General features: G+C 39.8%; 1 long non-coding RNA gene across 1 annotated transcript in view; it reads right to left on the bottom strand.

Moving 5' to 3' along the window:
• The window catches only part of LOC104627114, a 23,985-nt gene extending 20,241 nt beyond the window's left edge, over window positions 1–3,744 (bottom strand). The window contains exon 1 of the long non-coding RNA XR_738095.1: window positions 3,636–3,744. This is a non-coding gene — a long non-coding RNA (uncharacterized LOC104627114). The remainder of the gene's footprint in view (window positions 1–3,635) is intronic.
• Window positions 3,745–15,275: the final 11,531 nt, after the last annotated feature.

Raw genomic sequence — 15,275 nt, 5'->3', positions numbered from 1 at the left:
GGAGTGCTAAGAAACTGGGATACTGCTTTCACAAATGTATGGAACAGCAGTATATGGTGTGTGTGTGTATATATATATATATGTATATATGTATATATGGCAAGCAAATATTCTCTAAACGTGTTCAGGTAGAACAGGCTGTTTTCAGTAGCTCTTTATTTGGGAAAATCCCTGCCCAGGTTGGGTTTTGGTGTTTCTTCAATGTATAAATTTTATTTGTTTGATTTGCTCATCTTCAGGAAGAGATATGAAAAGCCTAATAGTAGTTGTGCTCAATTGTTTTCAGTACAAGCCCTAATAGAACAATTTCTTATGGTATTAGACTGGCAAGAGCTATGTGGTATGTCTGTTCAGCCCCATATTTTGCCTCTGCTCCTTATGAGCAGTAAAATATATTTCATGTAAAGATGAATAGGGGACATTGGTGGGGTTTCCCCCCCCCACATCAAACACAAAAAAATTAAAAGAACAGGTACTGCAAGCCCAAGCTTTGCTTTTAATCCCTCTCCTGTGGGCTTCACATGCTGCACTGTGACTTCTTGCAACATCAGAGGGCTTGGTTTAAGAAAGATATATGGCACTGGTGTTAATCCCTGCTGCCAGGCCTTTCTCGCAGACTCTCATCAGCTGCTTTGTCTGGGTTTTGAAGAAGGACCTTTCCTTTCTTCAAAGTGCGTTTCACATTGTTATTTGGGCTTGATCTGCACCCACTCCTGCAGACTGGATCGCTGCAGAATGAAACCATAGTGCAGCCTTGCTGCCATCGGGCATTTAGCATAACCGTAGCCTTCTGGGCGAAGGTTGGCTTCTCGTGCCGAGCTCCTGCGTGTCAGTGAGACATGTGTCCCATGGCCCAGGTCTGCATAGCCCTGTTCTTCTATTTGTCTGACAGAGAGGAAAGAAAGGGGTAGGAGAATGAGGGGGATGCCTCAGAAGCAGCGTAACTGTGGTCTGTCAGCTTGTCCTCATCAGAAACCCCTTGAAGGTCAGCTCAACGTTGGACAAGAACAGCCATCTCCACCAGCAAATACAGAAATTGCAATACTATGCCTCAAATCAAAACAGTTTGTTTATTTTTTTCAACTAACTGGAAACTTTTGAACCTCCTGTGATTCACACTGAGAAAACCCTGTGATTGAGGAGGATGGTGCAAGGTGCAAGCCAGCGGCAAGGTTGGTACATTGTGCACATTGGCACCTCTCTTCTGATGAGTGTCCCTAAAAGTGATATAATTCTATGTTTTGTAACCTCTGCAAACATCTTGTTTCCTAGGTTAGTTTAAACAAACACACATTGCCTATATTCACATAATGTAAACATCACGTCACTACTAAAAATGTATGTATGCTTCTCTATTCTCATTTACGGAGCCACGGGGCCCTTCAGACTGGCCCTTGTCTTTCAAGTTCAAGAGAACATACCGGTTTTTATCTACTTTTTGGTGTTTTTGGTATCTATTCTACTGTTGCTTCCATATCAATGGAGCAAAGCTTATGGAATAGCCCTATGCCGCCCTGAGGATGTGTTTGTGTGGCAGAGAAGGCTGACGTTCTTCAGAGAGACTCAGGCGATTGCTCAGGTAACGCTCAGGCCCCCGAATGGCTCAAATATCGCATCTCCCTGCCTTCCATCACTCTGCGCCACTGTATGACATCAGTATACCTCTAGCTTCCCCATGCTTTCTGCAGCGAAAGGTAAGAGCATGTGCTAATTTAGGTACTTCTGTATCTATGGGGTTGTAGTCAAGCCCAGCAGTGTGTACATATGCATTACAAAGTATTGGTATTTTATTGTCTGTGTTTTAATGTGGGGGTTTTTTTCCTTTTCTTTTCTTTTCTCCAAAAAACACCCGTCTTGGTCCAGTTTTGCCAGTTATTCTACACATACACAGCAGGAAACTATTGCTGTCCTGAACAGATTATGGTCTAAAAAGCCAAGGCAGACAAAGGAAGTATTATCATCATTTTGTAAACAAGAAACCAAGGCACAGAGAGATTAAGTGATTTACCCAAGGTCACCCAGAACATCCGGTCAAAGCCGAGAACTGAACCCATGTCTCCTGAGTCTCAATCAAGTGATTTAACTATGAGATCAAAGACTTATTGTATATACCTGATATCTCTCCCCTAAGACATGGTAACAAAACTTTCTTGAGGTTAAGATCAATGCCACGTATGGTGCAGTAAATTTTGTATACGGCATATCTGTGCTGACAGCGCGTACCTACTTCTTGCGCTCAGGTTCTTCCCAGGAAATAATTTCCCTTATTATTCTTCAATTGACGGTAATAAATTATCATCCTTCTCTAGATAACCTGCTGAAGGAGGGAATGTGCGCACACAGCACATCAGAGGAATACATAGAAACCTGTTTTTCTGCCAGGCCAGGCTCAGGCAGTTTATGGACTGCTTAAAATCTTTACATGCTTAATGAAATGGGGACATTCCCATGACTATATGGACTTGGCGGCTTCAGCTGGAAGCTGCAGAGCGAGATAAAGGATCTACACCTCTCGTATGTATACGCCAGGAGAATGCGGCGCAAATGATCGGTGTAAAGGCATCATTAGTCACAAGCTCAGAGTAGTCTTTTATTTCGAGTCTTTATTACTCACTCGCTGGGGTCATTATATTACTCCTGGGACGAACTACTCCTCTGTGCACAGGGCCTCCATGGACCCTTGCATCCTTAGTCCCTTAAATTTTAAGGGCAGTTTGGCTGAAGAGTGACCGGACAAAATGGCACTGGTTAGTCCCAACAGCAGGACAGCCACCAAGGGAGGAACAGGATCCTGCCCTTCATCTGCCCCTGTCTTGAGGTCTGCCACGTCTGCCCAGTCATTCTGCAAGTCAAATAGCTGCAAGTTGGTTGCCGAGTGATCACGTGGTCTACGCACGTTTTTATTTTTAACGCCACAAAACACGAGAAGAAAACCCAAGGTGAACATGAGGTCCTGGGTTGACTTTGTGGGCTGACGTCTCTTGCAAGCGGAGCTCAATGAGTGCAGAAGCCACAGAGGAATGATAAGGTGGAGCCTCACAGTGTCATTTTTCTGCCTCTGTGGTATCTCAGCAGCATTAGGAGAGCAAAGATGCACTTCTGAATCTCTCCTCAGCATTTCTTAGATGTTCTGTGTTGTCACCAGCTTCCTTGTGAGGTACGAGAGATCGTGATGTGTTTTCTTGGGTGAGGTTATTTTTATCGTTATGTGCCTCAATGTATCACAAGATAAATAAAGGAGTTTGAACAGCAGAGATCTCAATGGTGAAAATACGGTGATCCAAAGGTCTACTGTTGGGGAAAGTCAAACCAAATTGGGAAAATGCAATACTAGAACATGTTGAATTTTGCCCAACTCAATATACCTGTGGCATAGTAATCCCAACGTGCCTGACTCTGTCGAAGGCAACAGAACTGTTCTCCTTTCTCGTAGAGGAAAAATCTGGGCTTTTGCTTAGACACACTGATTTTTTTCAGAAATAGGATATACATAGATACCATAAATAATGCTTAGTTTTGCCAAAGAACATAATTATATTTAGTATTTTGGATGACATTTCCAACAGGATTTGGACACCACGCACCGATTCCTTTTAAAATTATCGACGATCTGTTAGTATCACAGTTCTACTTACTTCTTTAGATGCTCAAAGAGGATTTTCATTGTGTCATAGTTTGGTCTAGGGAGCTTTTTTACCAGGCTCCTTATGGATTTGATGCGAGTGGCATTGTCCTGGATTTCTAAGGGGGGAAAAAGAAAGAAAATAACCGCTTGAGTGCTGTGTTAGGACACTATTGTACCCAGTACTGTATCTGGTACCTCAACAAGAAAAGCCATCGCTAGCATATGGTTAAAACCAGAATATATCATACCTTCTGTCGTCTTAATAGAGAGCAAGAGTAATTTCAAGGATTAGAAATTGTCTCATAATCTTAAGGAAGAATCTTGTGGTTCACAGAATTATATTCTTATTCATTTATTTTATTAGACTATTAGACCATCATCCTAAGCTAAAGTAACTCCAAATAGTGAAGGACCCACATCTTAAGTGGAATTCCACTTTGGAATTACATTTGTCCAGTGGTGCAGCTTCTGTGATGGATGCACTTCCCAAGTAGGCCTTGTTGTCCTTTTTTTCTCATCATAATTTAATCAACTACATTTATGAATCTCTATCCTTAACTTTATACCCTATCATGTATGAAATATAAAATGTTTTGCTATTGTTTTTAGTTGTGCTTTCTGGTGATCAATTATTTTGAGAAACTATTCCAGTGTAGCTGTTTTCTAATACCTGTAACATCTCACGGTTGTAGTTTCTGTAGGAAACAATTTGTATTTCAAACTTACAATTAGTAATAAAGAATGCAGTACTAAGGGCTTTAATCTCTCTTCTGAGGTGATAACATCATTGCTGTCCTTTTTGTTAAGATATACCTTCCTGTTTTAGCATGATTCATAGTTTCTTGAGAGAGGTTTGACTCATATTTTCATTGATTCGTATAAGATTTTGCAACTAAAGCAAAGTCATGTACAACTGAGCTTTCATTTAGGAACAGATTAGATAAGGTGCCAGTAGGTCTGACGCAGGGAAAACATCTTGCATGTTACATGCCCTAGAGAACCTGAGAATACTTTTCTGATCTCATCATCTATGATTTAATTATCACCTATCATTCTTCCTATATGTTCCTTTTTAATATTCATATTACACTAGCACGCAGAGATCTCAGTCAGGATTGAATCCCAGTTGCAGTAGCTGCTGCGTAAGCATACATGGTGATCAGTGCCTTGATTCAGATTTCACCGAAAAAAAGTTTCAAGCAAAAAATTCCTGTAATCGAACTGAATTTAAAAATTAAAATTACTATGATAATAGTCCTTCCTCAGCATATATTCATAATTCTTGTTGGGATTAATATTTCATACACACCGATATAGATGTATATACCTACGTTGTTTATTTCAATATTGAATATATAAATACATTGTTAATTTGAACCTTTGTATAGATACGAAAGATGAGACCTCCAAGTAGTCAACGCATAGGTATTATTTTCCAGTAAAAAACCCCCAAACTTTCATATGGATTTATTCTAGAGACAGTCATGCAATTGATAACAGTGATAATGAAGTTACACACAAATGAAGAATACACTTTCTGTGTATTTTACTCTTGTTTTGGTTTGACCTATACAGAGCCTTAACTTCCGAACAGCACAAACTCCCCCACTCTTGCAACCACTCATCCCTTGTTTCCTGCCACCAGCCATTAATACTGTATATTTTTGTCCTATGGATGATCTGTCCAGTGGACATATGACTGAAGCTACAAATGAAAATGCTATGAAATTAGCGGAAGTGAATTTATTGGAGGAAAGGGGTATAAATCCTGTGGGTTTTTATTTGTGTGGCTTGGTGTCCGTACATGCTATGATCTTACTGGATTAGTTGTATTTAGGTTGGGGCTGCCCTGGCTGTCCTGCAACTTCTCAAAAAAAGCTTCTCAACTAGATTATTTTTTAATTCTGTTTTCTCCTGAGGATTGAGTGGACTTGAGTGGAATTGAAACACTGAGGCAGGGAAAGACTCAATGGAAGGAAAGTCTCACTGTCCATTGCAGAACATTTGCCAGGAAATGTTGTACAGTGAAACTTTATCGAGCTCTCTTGAAGGAAACGTGTCTGCTCTGTGTTGATTAACACATACGCCAGCTTGGTAACCACCTTCCCTGCAGAAACAGCTGCCTTACAGAGGCTGCGCTCTAGAAGGTGTATTTGTAAAAGAAATAAACTGAAATGAGCAGTATTAATTTACAAAGAAATTATTTATCAGGAGAATAGCAAGGGTAGAAAGCTGTATTTGAGGGCTTACTGTAGCAAAGTCATCAGTACTAACATACAGGAGAAGAGATCCTAGGATGTAGGTAGGCACTAAAGCACAAAACCTGTAGAAATTTGGCATCAAATTGTTTCATGAAAAATTGTTAATTGTTAGTCTATTGTAAAAGAAGAAAAAACAGGCAACATGTGGTAACTTTAGTCAGCATTTCTGAACTGGGAATGATAAACACCTCTGCCTGGCTCTGGCATTTATCAGTACTGAGATATTATTACCACATAGAGTCACAGCATGGCTACTGTTATCATCAAAAAAAAAGAGCCAGCTAATCTTAATGGTTTGTAAAGCCGTTACCTGCACTGGTCTGACATTTATCATGATCATTTTACCACATGAGTCCTACATTGCAAAGGTATTTTATCTGGAAGGGACATCACTATGAATTATTATTTGCAGCTAGGTAGAAAATTGTATGTTGTAGATACCTTTTCTCATTATAAATCACAGTCACATTTCACCATTTCCCACACAAAGCTGCTGAGCCCAGGCTTTTTGCCATAACACTTAGTCTCGCTCCTTTTTATAGTTCCATGAAAATATTGGATACTCTTTCATTAAAATGGTTGATATTGGTGGTTTTTTAAATGCCATATACACGCTTGATTTTTCTCTAGTATAAAAGAATTTGTTTTTCCACTTGAGAAGCTGAAGAGTATAAACTGTTCTTTTTTTTTTTTTTTTTTTTATCAAAGCTTACTCTTGCTTCGTTTTTTGTGGCTGGACTTGTCTTTACTCTTGACCTTGTTGATGGAATATTTAACAGATCAGATGCAAGATCTTATGTTTCGTTTGCAATACCTATGTATTTATTTGCTTGCTTTCTGTAAAGACCTGAGTTCCACTTTCCTAGAAATTTTCCTCTTTCAGTTTCTTCAGTAGGAAGATTTTTTAATTCAATTTTTTTTGAGGTTTTCTCTTGACCATAGCTAAATGGAAAAAAGGAATCTTCAAACACGGGTTTGTATAAATAGCCGTGGAGAAGGTGTCCCCCTCCGTGCGCGGTGTTACGAAGCCTAGCAGTACAGGGTGCGAAGGAAGGAAAACACTCTGAACAGCTGTTAAATTCTCCAGCTAAGTCTAAGAGATGAAGCAGACCAGCTTTGACAAAATGAAACAATATTATATTTCATTATATGCTTTTTATTGTGAAAATGGGGTGAAAATCTAGGGAAAAGTTTCCCCTTCTGGAAAGTTAGACTCTCATTTCCCTATGAAGATTTCTGAAGGAAAAGAGCTATCATAACCACGTATATCAAATAAAGAATGAGAGAATGGTTAATCCTTTTTGCATTTTGGGGGCAAAATATGGAAGACGTAAGTGATAATTTCAGCAGATCAAGATACTCCGAAGTGAATCGGAGATGGTTTTCCATGTAATATTTTCATAGAACAGATATTTAGAATTTGGGCTACTGTGTTTAAAAATAGGGCTGGCTCCCCTTAACAGAGAAAAACTGTGGACATGCTCTCTTGTTTATATTTAAATGAAGGATACATTAAAAAAACCTGCTTACTATTTATTATATAAGCTCTTTTGTAAATGAGCTTTGGATAAACATTTGAGCGCAGAAGAAAACATGATGTGTTTGTAACGTTAACAGTGGCTGGGTAAAAATGAATGAAGAAAGTAACCTTTAGCATTCACGTCCATAAAGAACACTTAAGCAAATCCCACCAAATCTTTCGTTTAATGATTAATTTTAAATGGACGTAGATGTTTACAACAAGCCGCTTTTTGTTTCAGAACAGGAAGTCCCGGGTTTCCCTCCAGTAACTCACGTTTGCTGGGAAGGGATGCATGTCTCCAACCTGACGTGCATTCATTATTTTGTAAGGTACTGGAGTCTGACCCGTGACCCTCCTCAGACCTGCTGCATTATTCATGTCCAACTTACTTTGTATAGTTTTCCTACAGCGCCCATTTCCCTTTACCAGGCATTTCGGTGGCTTGTGCATGTTCAGTGTTAAATGGCATTTATGGCTCACGTTAATGCCTAATTTTACCACGAGCCACGGTTTCTTTTTATGCTTTCAAGCCTCACAGCTGAACTGCTGAAAAAAAGTGATTTATGATTCTGCACAAAATATCAAAGTATTGATCTGCCACCTAATCTATGGTTCGTTGTTGTTTTCTAGGCGTGGTTTTCTCTGATTTTCTTACATGGCTCTTCTCACCTTGTTTTGTGTTTTTGGATAAGATTTCTGCTGTGGTTAAAACGTCACACACTGTTGCTACAGCAAAATCTGTTTGCCAAGAGTTTTTCCAACAATTTGCGACTGATTCAGCTGCCGAGAGAAAGGCAGGTCTTGTCTGGGGCTTTTTTGGTTTGTTTTATTTTTGCGTGATTTTTTTGGTTTTGTTTTGTTTTAATCAGAACTGAGTGGTTTAGGTGGATTTTCGAGTGCTAATGAAATTGTGAGACTTATGGCGCTGGCTACAGCCAGCCGTAGTGTGGGCAGACGCTCTGTGAGCTTCCCCACTGTGCTGCTGTGCAAGCATCCCCGCTGTTATGTTTGCTATAGTTTTAATGTCTGTGAAAAATTCCTGATGCAACTAAATTATGTTCTGCCCTCTTGTTTGTATAAATAAACACCCGACTTAGCCAATTCATCTTGCTCTTGCCCATTTTAGAAGCTCGTCCTGTCACAGAACGCTTAACCCCAGTCCTTGATAGCTTTGGTGTTATCAGGGAATGAAAACTTGCTTAAAAGAGAGTGCTCTGTTGGCAAGATTTTCTTTTTCAGAGACGTTAACTGCCCAAAACTCTGCTTTCATTTGGTAAGTCTTTATATTCTGGAAGTCACGCTGGCTAAAATAGACATTTTTTTATGTATAAATACATAGATAAATTATTTGTATCACTTTTAACGTCAGGGTGTTTTAATGCTACCGTATGCAACATAAAGTCCCAATTTTAATCACTTGCAGTACACTATAGCAATCGTCTCGTGCAGATACATTGCAAAATATATTCTTCTTTTTAAAAAAAAAAATCTATAAGAACCATTCAAACTAACTAATGTTTGCTATAAGGAAAATAACCAATTTGTGATCTGAATTGATTTTACTTTTTATTCATGCTTCAGAAATAGATGTTGCGAAAGAAAATGAGGATTGCGTGAAACCTCGCTATATGGGCAATTGATGAATTCATCCTATGTGATATAAAGTGGAGTTTGCAATGAATATTCATACAACTTTTGTGATCCATTAGCAAGACCCAAGACAACGAGTTTGCAACTCGGTCCCATTTAACAAAAATATATGTGGAATTAATGGGAAAAAGCAGCACTTACAAAAGTTAAACTTTAATGCATCAAACTCCAGGTGCCGGAGTTTGAGGGAAATAACCAATAATAGTCATTTTTTACATATTTGATGGGACTGATTATGCAATGTGCAACTCTAAATGGCTTATAGCACATTGTAGCATGGTTCCATCCCATTGGCTACAGTAGGGTGCAGGCAGATGGATGACAGTGACAAGGAGAGAAGTGCTTTTGCTTAGCCGTGCGTTAAGATGCCATCCAGAAGCTCTGTGCACTGCAGACACTTCATTAGGATGCCAGGATAATGGTAAACTACCACTCAGAGTGACACCCCATTTCCTGCTTACTGAGCTCTCCAACCTCGGCAGATGTCAACAATCTCACAGTGCTACAGAGCAGACCTAACTTTCCAGGCACTTTGACTCCAATTTTTTTCCCTTAACAGTGCCATACATTACATGCAATATGTAACAGCAAGTACCAAACAGAAAACAAAATTTGCTGCCCTAATTACAACAAAGCGGCATCTGACTTAGGTACTGCATGCCCAGCGTACATACGACCAGTTAGGCGGCATAAAAGAGGAATGCTCTTTGTCAGTCAATTTTGGGGGTTAATTAGACTTAGGACTTCGATAGCTAATGGTTAGTCTCTGATCACGACTGCAATGATTGCGCTTCGCGGCTAACTTCTACCAAGCCTTGGAAAAATATGCCGAGCGCTTTCCTGGTATTTCATACACTGTCACCGCCTCGTGCCGGGTTTTCTGCACAGAAAGAGCAGACTTGAGCATCTGGACGGTGTGATATTTTCTCTGCAAATGCACAACTCGAGGCCGTAACGCACCTCCCCAACAGCAGTTAAAGCCAGCAGAGAGACTGCGCTACGATGCTTGACCTGCACTCCTTTCCACAGAAACATAAATAGTTGCTCACACTTTCAAAAATTGTCTTCCGATACAGAAGCAGTATCCATAGGGTCGCTATTTCTAATTTAATTTAATTTCTTGAACGTACCGGTGTGTGATTATGCCTGGTTTTGAAATCAGGAATCTTGTTTATTCTGCGTATGAGTATTTTCCCCCAGTCTTTTTCGGCCAAAGAGGTGACTTAGCAGCAGCGTTTTGCCCTACCACAGTGGTGGCCCACCACTGCTTATTTTTGTTGCGTGAAGTGGTGGAAGCATGACAAGGCACCACTGACAGCTCCTGAAATCCCTGCTTCACTCTCCCTCAGAGCCACCTCTTGCCCCCACCGCCCGTGCCGAGGACGGGCTTCCATTGGCAACCCTCTGGTCCTCACCCATGTTCTCCAAACTGCCATGTCGGTTGAGGACCTGGGGATGGACGGTGATTTGGGACAGAGGAAGCCTGTGGCAGGTTGGAGGATGCACGGGGGTGAGGTGGCAAAGCATTTTTCAGATTTCACCTTATATGAAAATTAAGATGCTGAATAGGAACCGTCCCAGAACGATCGCAAAGTCGGGGCCGTATCCTGTCACATGTACTCAGCTGTTGCCCGTTTTCCCCAGGGAGAATTCCCACCAAAGGTCTCACATGCACTCTCACTATGGTCACTGCGAACGGCGCCCTTGGCATTGCTGTCGGGAGCTGGGATCGGGCCCCTCGTCTGTGCTCCCGAAGAGATCTCGGGAAGGGTGAAAACCGGAGATGCGTTTTAGGTGGTTAAGCTGTAAGTGTATGTGCTTAAAAAGAGACTTTTAAAATATGCTGAAAATAATTTTGTGATTATTAATTCTGGTATTTTTGCTCTTCTCTGCCTACCCTTTAGTATATTAACCTCCAGCAAAAGAAGGAAGCAAGGAAGTTCATTTCTCAGATGACCCATATGAAGGGGTTAAAAGGATTCAATGTTTTTAGTAATCAAAGAAAAGCATACATTTTCTTCTTCTTCTTTTTTTTTTTTCCCTTTCTAACATTAAAAAAAAAGTAAACAGCATCTCCCCAAGGGAGATTTAGATTTGAAGACTGTTCATTATATCATTTGAATAAGACTAGACCTGGCCTTTTGACTTTGAACCACTACCAAATTTCAGGCTGTGAGGAAATTGTTCTACATTTCCTGACAAATTGAGTTAAGCAGACATTAAGTGGGCTTTAAGAAAACAAATGGCCATCTTTATCACAGGTGGACACTGATGGCTTAATGGGGCCTGGGCTGATTGTATCACTTCTAATGGCTTGACGGGAAGCATTAGGGTTTTTGCATAAAGAACTGGCATTGCGAACCCTGCTAACACAGACCTGTCAAGCGTTCTGTATCCCTTTGTGCATGGAAGCAGATGTTTGTATGTATACTATGAACTGGCATTAGAGCAAGCGACAGATGCCTGTATGAATGCCAGGTTTGTGAATTTTTACAGCAGGAGCATGTTCTGAGGAAGTGCAGCCCTGCCCTCTATCATAGGTAATTCCCAGTGGAACTTGCTAAATCCCAGCTATGTTTTCATTATTCTGTTTTCCTAGCAACTGGATGAATGTGTCTGTCCTGAAAATGCGAGAGACGAGAACGCTACCAAATTCTTACAAATTCGCAGTATGGAGGCTGGTTTGAAGTTATTATTTTCTGCAATTTCCTTTTGCACCATGTAATCTAAACCGACCTTTCTCAGAGGGGAAAGTGGTATTATAGCTATATAATTAAAACTTGCATTAATGCTAGCTGGTGAACCGCGCTCCCCCCTCCTCCTTCTCCCCCCACCCACAGCCAAAAAAGAAACGCCGAATTCGCCGCACGGCGTTTCGCTGCCTTGCGCATTCACAACTTGCGCTATAGTTGTCTGTCAACAATAGGAACAGGTAGCTTGCAGTCCATTAAACAAACACAGTGCCCCCCTCACTTTTATTTGACATTTTATTTGGCTGTGACAAATGAGCAGCAGTTGGATTATAACATAATTTGTCTTGTCTTTATTACCAGCACAAAGGACACCATTCATTAATTATTCTGCCGTTGCAGCTTAACACTAACTGGAAAGGTCCCTCTTCGGACAGATGGCGAGGACGATGTTATTTATATCAATCAGCCAAAATCCTCAACAAGGATTACTGTTCCTGAGACTACAATGATTTATTTCTTTTTACCTCACCCTCCCTCAACCCCCTTCTGCTTTCAGAGATTTCTCTATAAAAACGAAATTTGACGGGAATCTTAAAGCAAAGCCATATTTAACCTGTTAGCTTGCAAAACAACATGCATGCTACATCAGTTTAACTACACAATATTAGTTGCATATTTTGAATTGTTTCAGCTTTTTTTTTTTTTTTCTTTTTTTGATCTTCAACTCTGCAGAAAATATTAACTGAGGGTCTTGGAGCAGCAAGTTCAGCAAAAGTTTGCCTTTTCTGTAACACCATACTGCTGTTGTCCCCAGAGACCACCAGGATCAGGAAATAGTGCCAGCTGTCAGGATTTCTGCCTCTGATACGATGAGATGACCCACCTTATTACACAGAGACCAGCAGTAGACCCTTCTGCGAGATGAACTCGGATGTTTATTAAAACTCCAGGCTAAACTGAGGGTCAAATCATACAGGAGACAGATGCTCATCAATTCCTACCGGACGCAAGTCTTTATTCAGCATCAAGGGCTGGAGGGATTTTACCTAACTTGTCTGTTAACGACCCTGCCCAAGGCGTGATCAAACAGTAATCTTTTCTACCGTCCTAATCCAGATGCAAAAATCATCTGAGCATCGCTCACCAGGTCTCAGACACGCTGCCTTTTCTTGCACACGTTCTCTTTTCAGAAGTGATCTGCATGCATTTTTGTATCGCATCACTACTGAGGAGGCATTTAAAGTTTTATCCAAGTTGCACGCAGTAAAGACTGTTAATAAAGACTAAAATACAGAAACTTTCATTGTCTGAAGAAATTATTGGTATAACCTTGCTATCCTGATTAGTTTGCAAATATTAAAAGTCCCATCAAGACAAATATCAGCAACATGCAAATACCCTTGCAGGTTGTGATTAAGATTTTAAATGTATCCTTTTGCTTTTAGTTAATGAAAAACAAAGTCTTGGAGGATCTAAGTTGTAATTTATTAAACATGAAAGGCTCCTTGATGAAATATAGAAATGAGATATATTTTGCATTTCAAAGATTTAAGCTGACAACTTACTTGCATGCAAATAAGAGCAAGATTTGTAAAAATATTTGAAAAGAAATTATTCCTGAATGTACTTATTACAATAATGTGGCATGTAGATAAGAGAAACACACAGCATTAAAAGACATTCATTTCTCCAAAGTCTTAAAATTAGCTTCTTTCTGCCATTGTGTATTAATGTTCTTCTTCAGGAATGCAGCATATTAAAGAACTGAACAGAATTAGTAATAAATTTGTTAATTACAAATTTAAGCAACACAACTGTGTTGTTTTCCCAATATGTTTTTTTTCAAAAGCAGAATTGCTAATGCATTTTAATCATTTATGTATAAACATTTGAAGATAAAATATTCTGAAGTTTATCAATTTCAAGAGCTGTTTATTTGCTGGCAAAATAGGGCATGTTATACAACATATATCTTATCATTTTTGCTCATCAAATCCCCATTTGCTGAATGCAAATTTCTCTGGTCTAAGTGCTCTTGCACCTCAATTTAAATGAATAATAGGATAGACTCTATTAAAATCGGTTTAAGGTTGCCATGGGTGACATATCAGTAGGGTTAAAATGAGAAAAAAGGTCACAGAGGCAGTCCTTACAACCTGTTTTTTTATTATTATTATAATGAAGCATATGTAAGTATCTATGTAGGTTTAAACGACAACATATTGATATTGTAGACAACACTTAGGTTGGGGGTCTTCCCCCCCCCCCTTTTTTTTTTCCAGACAACATAGCCCACACCAAATAAATGTGAAATTATAGCGTCATCAATAACTCTGGGAATGTATTCAGTTGCACTGAAAATTAGAGAGTAAGCCTCAGTGCAATAACGCTGTAGACTGACAGATTGTGGATTTGTAGAAATAACAGAGAACTCGGAAAAAGACTGTACTTTTGCTGCAGCAAATCCTTCATTTCAAGGAACCAGCAAGGTACTGTAATCATATTAACAAAGCAGTCAGAAACTATACCCAAACACCTCATTTAAGGAGAATTTTGAGTCTTCAGCTAACCTGATTTATGGGATTATGCATGCGGTTATTTGATAAGTATTGAAAACAGTACCACTTCACACTGAAGGCTTCCTTGATCTATCTTTTTGTGTATGTGTCACAGTCTTACCCTGTTTAAAGCTTTAAAAAATAACCGCTTCTGACCACTCTAATTAAGACTTAAAGAATAAGGTAAAATCACAAGTTTCCTGAATTTGTTGGGGTCCTTTAAAAGTCAAATCTATTTTTTTCAGTAGTCCCCTTATTACTCACTTTTTTATGTTATGCATGATTTTCATTTGGATGTCATAGACTCCGATTTTTGATACAAGGAAGCATTGTATTTCCTCTTTTTTTTTTTTTTAAACCTACAATAAGAAGAAAAATCTCCTTATTTGCTAAGGTTACAGTGTTAGTTTAATTTTCATAGGAGCAGTGGAATATTTTGAAGTGAGTAACATTTACCAAGTCATTAGTTTTATGCAAACTAGGAAGGAAGATGAAAGAAAAAAAATGATCAATTATTTATAGATTGTTAAAATGTATCGTCGTGCAGTGCTACTGTATAGAAATGACAATTAGCCAAACTTACCTTCTATAATTAATAATGCATATATTATGCTCTTTGGGCAACTAATCACCGGTTCTACAGATTTGTTTGACACTGCTGAAGATACCTAGCACAGGCACGGGTTAAAACAGGAAAAGGAGAACAATGTTCTCCCATGAAGGAACGGCCAGCCCGACCCGCCTTTCAGCGACGCTTAAACTCCTGCCGCGCTCCCGGTTGACAAAATGGTGGTCTACCAACGCGGCTGACAACCTGATCGGCACGCGTGAAACTAAAATCCGAAGCCTCCTAACGGAAAAGGTCTCCCAAAGCGGCGGTTTGACGGGCACGTGGGAAACAACCCACCGCGTTTATCACCCTCCGCCTCGACGCGGAACTTGGGGAGACGGTCACGGCAGCGCTCC

The sequence above is a fragment of the Phaethon lepturus genome, unplaced genomic scaffold (genome assembly GCF_000687285.1).
Source record: "Phaethon lepturus isolate BGI_N335 unplaced genomic scaffold, ASM68728v1 scaffold10779, whole genome shotgun sequence".
NCBI classification, from domain to species: domain Eukaryota; kingdom Metazoa; phylum Chordata; class Aves; order Phaethontiformes; family Phaethontidae; genus Phaethon; species Phaethon lepturus.
Note: the sequence above shows the minus strand (reverse complement) of the source record. Positions and strands in the feature narration are given on the sequence as shown.